Source organism: Triturus cristatus, chromosome 4_1, assembly GCF_964204655.1.
Source record: "Triturus cristatus chromosome 4_1, aTriCri1.1, whole genome shotgun sequence".
NCBI lineage: Eukaryota > Metazoa > Chordata > Amphibia > Caudata > Salamandridae > Triturus > Triturus cristatus.
Window position 1 is genome coordinate 454,586,016 of NC_140585.1, and position 7,675 is coordinate 454,593,690.

Consider the following 7,675-nt stretch of genomic DNA (forward strand, 5'->3'; position numbering starts at 1 on the left):
AGTTTCGACATCTTCAATATGCTTTTCAGTTATCAAATCGCTCATTCTCTTTTATTAGATCTGTCAGTAGTCAATAAACATTGTCATGTCCATTAAAACATGTTTATTGTAATCATTTTCGGTTTGACCGATATGTTTAAAATGAGCAGTTTTTATCACACTATTTTTTTCTATTGGCATTAAGAATAGATCCGCCCTTTTTTATTTGAAGTGTTAGCTCCTTCCCCTTTGGTTGATCTGTTAGCCCTCCACGCCCGATGATTTCTGGTCTAGTTGCGCGGCGGCGGCGCCCCTGCGTGGTAAACTGAACCCAGGTGACGCAATAGCGTGAGGCCAACCGCCGCATGCCCGCCTCATGACGGCGTTCATTGCAGGCCAGGCCGAGGGAAGTTATTGATCTAAGCCACCGGAGACTATCAGCTGTGGATCCTCTTGTACCTCAAAGTAAGCCGTAGGGGCGCCGGGGACCCGGAAGAGCAGCTTAACGGCCTCGAAAGCGTTGGCTGAGAACAGTCTCCAAAAGCAGCTTCTGTGCTTACAGCAGCACGGGAGGCAGCGAAGCCCAATGTGCGGCCCGGCCGCTCCGACACTACTGCTCCTGAGGGGGTTGGGCCTTCTGTGCGCCGTGCTTTTGCAGTGGACGCTCTCATTTGAGACGCCGTCGTACTTTGAAGTCACCGTGCCGATGAAGCTGGAAACCAAAGTAGAAGGAGGTGCAGGGTATTCAGTGACAGTTGGGGGAATGACATACACCTTGCGTCTACTGCAGAACAGGGGTCTGCTGTCCCCGGGTCTCTCCCTTTACACCCACACGAACGCAGGGTACCAGGTGATAGAACGGGAAGCATTCAGGCAGGATTGCTATTACCAAGGGGTGGTGGAGGGGATCCCTCGCTCGATCGTGGCCCTCAGCTTATGCGCGGGGGTCAGAGGTTTTCTGCAGACAGAGACTGTCACCTATGCTATTGAACCCGCAGAGTTTTCCTCTAACTTTCAGCATCTCATTTATAAAGTGGAGGACGTGGACAATGACCCCAAAAGCTGCTATACTACACAACCAATAAGGACATATCAAGAGAAATATCATTACACACTGCATCATACAAAGCGCCCCATAAAGGCTTTCCAAGCGTACTTTGTGGAACTTCATGTCATTATTGACTACGACCTGTACCTCCAATATTCAGAAAACAGCACGGCTTTGATTGAAACTGTATTCCAGCTGGTCAATATGGCTGATGCAATGTTTGCCCCTTTAAATGTACACTTAGTGCTTCTTGGACTGGAAATATGGAAATTGCAAAGTCTGATACCATCTCCTGTAGACATACAGACATTTCTTCAAAACCTTGCGTCCTGGAAAGAAGAAAATACTATTCACGATCTAAAAGTTGACATGACTGTTTTATTAAGAAATGGTGACATTAAGTCAGTTGTTGGGGCAACATTTGCAGAAGGGATATGTTGGGGCCAAAACGCAGTCATGTTTGCAGCCTTTACCACTTTGCCAAGGCGCGGTTTGCCCGCAATTGCTACAACAGTTGCTCATGAACTTGGCCATACCTTGGGTATGCAGCATGATTCAGACTACATTACACAATGCCATTGTTCCCTGGACTCGTGTATAATGTTCTTAGGGAAAGTGACAACAACATCCTTTAGTGACTGCAGTATGAAGTATTTTGAGCATTTTATCTCCAATGGCAGTGGGTTTTGTTTGCAGAATGTATCTTTCGCTGAGTCATTTGTAGTTGTGCCGTATTGTGGGAACAAGGCAGTGGAAGGAGATGAACAGTGTGACTGTGGTAGTGCAAGGGAGTGCACCAGTGATCAGTGCTGTGATGCTACTTGCCAGCTCAAAGCTGATGCTCAGTGTGGATATGGTGAGTGCTGCGACACGTGCAAGTTTGTTAAAAAAGGGACTGCTTGTAGATTACCTGTTTCTGAGTGTGACCTTGCGGAGTACTGCAATGGGACGTCGGCCATGTGCCCCACTGATGTATATTATCAAAATGGATCCCCCTGTAATCATAATAAGTCCTACTGTGTCAATAGCAAATGTTATGATTACATAAGACATTGCAGGCAACTCTTTGGCACAGGGGCAACTGTTGCTCCCACCGAATGTTTTGCAGCAGTGAACATCAATGGTGATAGATTTGGAAATTGTGGTTTTGAAGGTGTTGAGCCAAAGAAATGTGAGCTCAAAGATGTAATGTGTGGAAGAGTACAGTGCGTGAATGTGGATGATGTACGTATTTATAACTCACATTCAGCCACAATTCAGACTCCTGTTGAAGATAACTCGTGTTGGGGTGTAGACTATCACTATAGCTATGGAACAAAGGATTTTGGAGTAGTGGAAGATGGTGCAAAATGTGGCATTGGGACGGTTTGTGTGAACAGAACATGTGTCGACATATCAGTCCTGGATTATGATTGTAACATACAGGAAAAGTGCAGTGGGAATGGAGTCTGTAACAGCAACAAGAACTGCCATTGTAACAAAGACTGGGCTCCTCCAGAATGTAAATTTAAAGGAAATGGAGGAAGCATTGACAGCGGACCACTAGTTAAAGGTTCATTTCTTAGTTATGTTTCCCCAAAAGCAGACGTATTCAAGTTTATAGATTTAGGCTCTGGATGTGGCCTCACCATGACAACAGACATTGCTTTATTATGTGGTATTTATATTCCCAATTTCCTTATTATTCGTAATCTTGTGTGACCTTTTGGACATATAGGGGGATGTTTATAAAAACAAATCATGCAGTGCAGCAAGCCACCTTGTTGCGCTGTGTGATGGGAAAGGCAGGAATGCACCTTATGTAACATTTAATGGCGCATTCCTGTCTTTTCACTGTGCTGATGCACAATGTGCTGCCTAGTGCCAATGCAGGAACCAGGGTGCCTGCGTTCTAAGTAGGATTGTTTTGGTGCTGGAAGGAACACCTTTCGGCACAAAAATGATCCCCTGAGGAATTTTCCTCTTTCTGTGTGTTTGCAGAAAGCAGCACACATAAAAATAGGAAAAAACAGAGGGAGCAATAAAGATATTTTTTCCTTAATACGTCTCACCTGCAGAGGTGTAGCATTTTGACACATTCTTAGGTCTACCATTAATGGTAAAACTGGGTATGCTCTGCTCATGGAGCACCTCCCTGGTGCAGAGTAACGTAACACAGCGATTTGCACTGCACTGCTTTACTCCAGATTTATTAAGCCTGTCAGGACCACGCAAGGTGGCCTTGCGTGGCTTGATACATCTTTATTAGTTGCGTTGCCCTTGCGCCCTGTTGCATGGCGTAAGGGCGACACAATTGTATGATAAATATGACCCATAATGTGTAGAATATTTGTTTTTAATTCTGATCTTTAAATGGCAATATTGATTTGACAAGATAATTTCCAACCTTAGAGTCTTCACTATAGATTGTATAGATTTCCCTTTCTATATTATGACAAATACTTGTTTTGATTTGTGCCTATGTTTTATTCTATGTGTAAAAGTGATTACATTTGTGTCTGTACCCTTGGACTCCGGTGACTGAATTGATGGTAAATAGTACAGTATTTGTCTACTGTTAATATTGCTGTATTTATATTGAACCTTTAATAGAAAAGCACTTTTTATTACAATAACTTGTGGGCCACTTTTCTTGCAGCAACATATATGTTTATATGATAATTGTTTCTCAAAGTATATGAATCATCTAAAAATTCTGAACGATGGATATGCCTGTGCTTAATACAGGAGATTCATTGTTATAGATGTTATTGTAATGTTACAGGTTTTCAAAATCTTGATCCTATTTTGAAGGCCTCCGACTGAGGTTCCCATAATCTCAGCATTACAATGTAGTTTCCTGCATACCGGTAGATACCCGTTACCACTAATCTTTTTTCCTGGGTCCTAACTCTGAGGTAACCTAGCTGTTGAGGCAATCAATTTGCTTCCTACTTAAACACATGCATAGAATTTCGCTTGTAGATCACGTCCCACCAGAATTAGCTACTTAAGTGTCTACTGAAGCAGGATTTATAAGTAGAGGGACAAGTCACGCATGGTTGGAGGAGGCTGTAATGATGAGTGGTGTAGTAGAAGTTTCAATATCCATATTCATTTAATAATTGACTAATCATAATCTTTAATTCCAGGACTTTCAGAAACCTTGCAAACTAATATCAGTCATTTTTTGCAAGAAAGGAGCTCAGTCTTAAACAGATAACCTATGTAGTGCATATGGACCATACGCCCATAGATTTCCATAGATAATCTACAAGTGCAATACTCAATAGAAATTGTCATTGCCAATCCACAGCAAAAGAGATGCTGATATAAACATTTCCTGGGTCAGTGTTTAATTTGAGCCTGTGGAGGCCACTATCATTCATTTTTAGGGACCAGCACTTACTTTTCTGCATTAGACATTAATCAAGAACAAGTGGGTAAAACAAAGTGGAACGATGGAGAAAGACAAAGACCGAAAAAACATCAGAAAGGGAGAACCTACAAGTGTGAGATAAACGGGCAGGTTGTGTCAAGTGACTTAAAGAGACATGAGGTGGATTCAAGGTTATGCAGCCTTGGTATCCAATGCGCCAGCATTTAATTGAACTAGCAGCGGGCTTCTGAGCAGAGCTTTGGGCTCTAGCACTCATTCTTGCACAAATTAAGCACTGCCTGGGTGTATGCCCTCCAGGGAAGATACTGCCCCAAGCACAGTGTATTATAACGTTAGTGGCTGGGTGCCGCTCACTCACCTCCTTTTCCTAAGCATTGAGGAAAGGGTGGAAGCTCATATGTATGTTCACCAATAGAGAAATAGTGAAGCTGGCAAGTGTCTTTAAAACGATGTCACAACAATTTGAAGAAATAGACAGTAGGCATGAAACATTCTGGAGAGGCTGCCCCACATAGCAAAAGGTAAGGCAAGAGGCATAGGTGTGGTGATAGAAGCACCCAGGCAGCTGTTCCTTCAAACAACCTGTATCATTTGACATGATGAAGCAGGTTTCTCTAAACTGCCACTGTGGAAAAGGGGGAGGGAGGCAGATAACATTATGAATCCCGTCTAATGTGTTCCATGTATTACCAGTTGAACAATCTGGAATTGTACAAATTAGCCCTCTTGTTCCAGTGCTAGACAGACAATATGTTTCAGATTGTCAGTATCTTATACCTCAGCACAGAACCACTGATCCAGAGTAAAAATCTCCTTGAACAAAATGTAAAATGAAAATTGAAACACTAATTGGAAGCAAGGATTCGGTCATAAATTCAGAAAACCAAATACACATTTAGGCTGAACGAAAACCTGAATAAAAACAAGCTTTTCTAATGCAATAGGTCTCGCATTTACGCCAGTTTGAGCTATTGGCATTGTAAGTCACAATGCCTTTTATTTTTGTGTTATTTTTAAAACAGATATATAAAAGGCATTGTCATTTACAATGCTAATAGCTTAAACTCTCGCAAATGCAAGACCTATTGCATTGCGAACCTGTTTGCCATTAGGAGAGAGCGTGTCCTGTCATTTCCTGCCTGGAAGAGCAGGCAGGGCAAAGCTATTTGAGAAAATAGGGCTCGTAGGCTGTAGTTAAAGCCTATAGAGCAACAACACACGTAACAGGGTGTGTCCTTATGGGAGGATACAAAATGGGAGTAGGCAGTACTAAGGAGGGACCACTAAGCCTATTAACCAATTAAAAGCCACAGTTTAAAATTGACAATGACACAAGCCAATGACAAATACGAGCGGAGAGTGGGCGGAGCTTCACGTCCTTACCTGAACACAGCATGCCTTGCAGAGCCACCAATACCACCACCACAAATACCACCAATATTACCACCACCAATACGAGCACCATGGCCACCAATACCAATACTACCACCTAAGTGCCTCTCGCTCACTAGTAATAGCAGGGGCACAGTACAAGGCTGGAGCTGCAGCCAAGACCATCCCTCCATGCCTGCCATAAAGAACAGCCCGCCCTGCACCAGGAGGTGAAGCCAGGGCCCTACTACAGCTGGAGTGTTTTTTATTTGGCCAAATATAGCAATGACATTACGCAATGCAACAGTGCACACTCAAATTACAGAGAGGGCAGGAAATAGCCCCCCCCTCCCACTCTTCCACCTGAGCCGCAACAGTGTAATCATAGAGCGAAAGGTGTTGGAGAGCTTTGTTAGTGTTTATAGCTCGGATCATATGTAACTCTCACTTCACACTTTGTCTCTGTGTAATTTACAACACTTACAAATCTTCTTCACGGCACTATTTATCACTACTTTGAATATGTCGCAGGCCGGTCTCTTCCTCTGATGTTTACAATCTTAACAAGCGGTCAAGAAGGCACTTTATTGCAATGCAATAGGTCTCGCATTTGCGAGAGTTTAGGCTATTAGTATTGTAAATGATAATGCCTTTTATTTATATTTTAAAACCCAAAATATAAATAAAAGGCATTGTCATTTACAATGCCAATAGCTCAAACTTGCGTGAATGCGAGACCTATTGCATTACAAATGCTTGTTTTGTATTGCGTTTCTTTCTATGAGTAGGTGTTAATGTTAATGCATCTAAGCTCTTTGCAGGGTACATCTTTGGAATTAATATGCCTAATAACAGATTCCTTCCCACTCAGCTGGTAGTAAGAAGTAAGTGTTCTGTCCACAAATGTAATAAATCCCTTGAATAGCATTCTCGTCTCCCTGTAAAATTTGCCAAGATCCCCCTGTTAATTCAAATGTGTTCACAGCTACTAATCCTTACATGTCTAGTACGTTTAGGTGTCCATCTTCTGTACACCCACATTTAAACTTTGTGTTGGCTGTCAAGTCTCAATTTAGGGTAAAGTGTCTTCTTTCTAGACTTGTTTTCTTCCTCCTGCCATGCATCCTTTAAAATATCACAATTTTTTGGCAGGAGTTTTTGTCATGTTAGTGTATCTTTCTTCTAAAGCAATTATATATACCTTGTCTGTTGGCCACATTAAGCAGGTTATATTATTTTGGAAGTATTAACACTGTGGGTCTATGTGTAAATTCAAGCTTTCTATTAATGGTACACTGGAAGGTATTAGATCATGAGTAGGATAAGAATATTCAAAATGTACTCTCCTTTAAACAAATGACAATAGGATTCTGAAAGAAATAACATAAGATAAAGCTTGTGGTAATAGGCAGCTTCTTCTGAAAATGATGTTTGTAAGTTTGAGTATACATTGCAATCATTTGCATCCATGGTGTTGGTGTATTCTTGTACTAACCTAGAATAAACATTAGTGGGATAATCCTTATACTTAAAACTTATAAAGGAGTGACTAAAGGGGTCCTCCTTAATATTGTATTTAGGTAGATTACTAATGTTATTTGCTTTAGTCTCTGACTCTGGCGCTCAGTAAAATCATATAAGTACTTACTATTATTACGAATATTATTATTACGAAAATTGAACCTATGATATATTTACACTCCTTTCTAATGCCACACATTCTCTGAATCCGTTCAAGGTACTTAGTTCATTACCCTGTAGCAATTTCAGTACGCAGCTTCTTTAGAGGAAGTAGTCTTCTTTTTTTCCTTCTGTGGTCAAGCTCCTAACCAGACAATACTTAACTCTACTCCATGTTTTTCTAAATGTTATCCCTAGACTTCTGTAACTTTCATCTC

The 7,675-nt window shown here is 41.6% G+C and overlaps 1 pseudogene; it reads left to right on the forward strand.

Moving 5' to 3' along the window:
- Window positions 1–365: 365 nt before the first annotated feature.
- Window positions 366–3,538, forward strand: LOC146855111 (disintegrin and metalloproteinase domain-containing protein 9 pseudogene; annotated as a pseudogene).
- The last annotated feature ends 4,137 nt before the right edge of the window (window positions 3,539–7,675 follow it).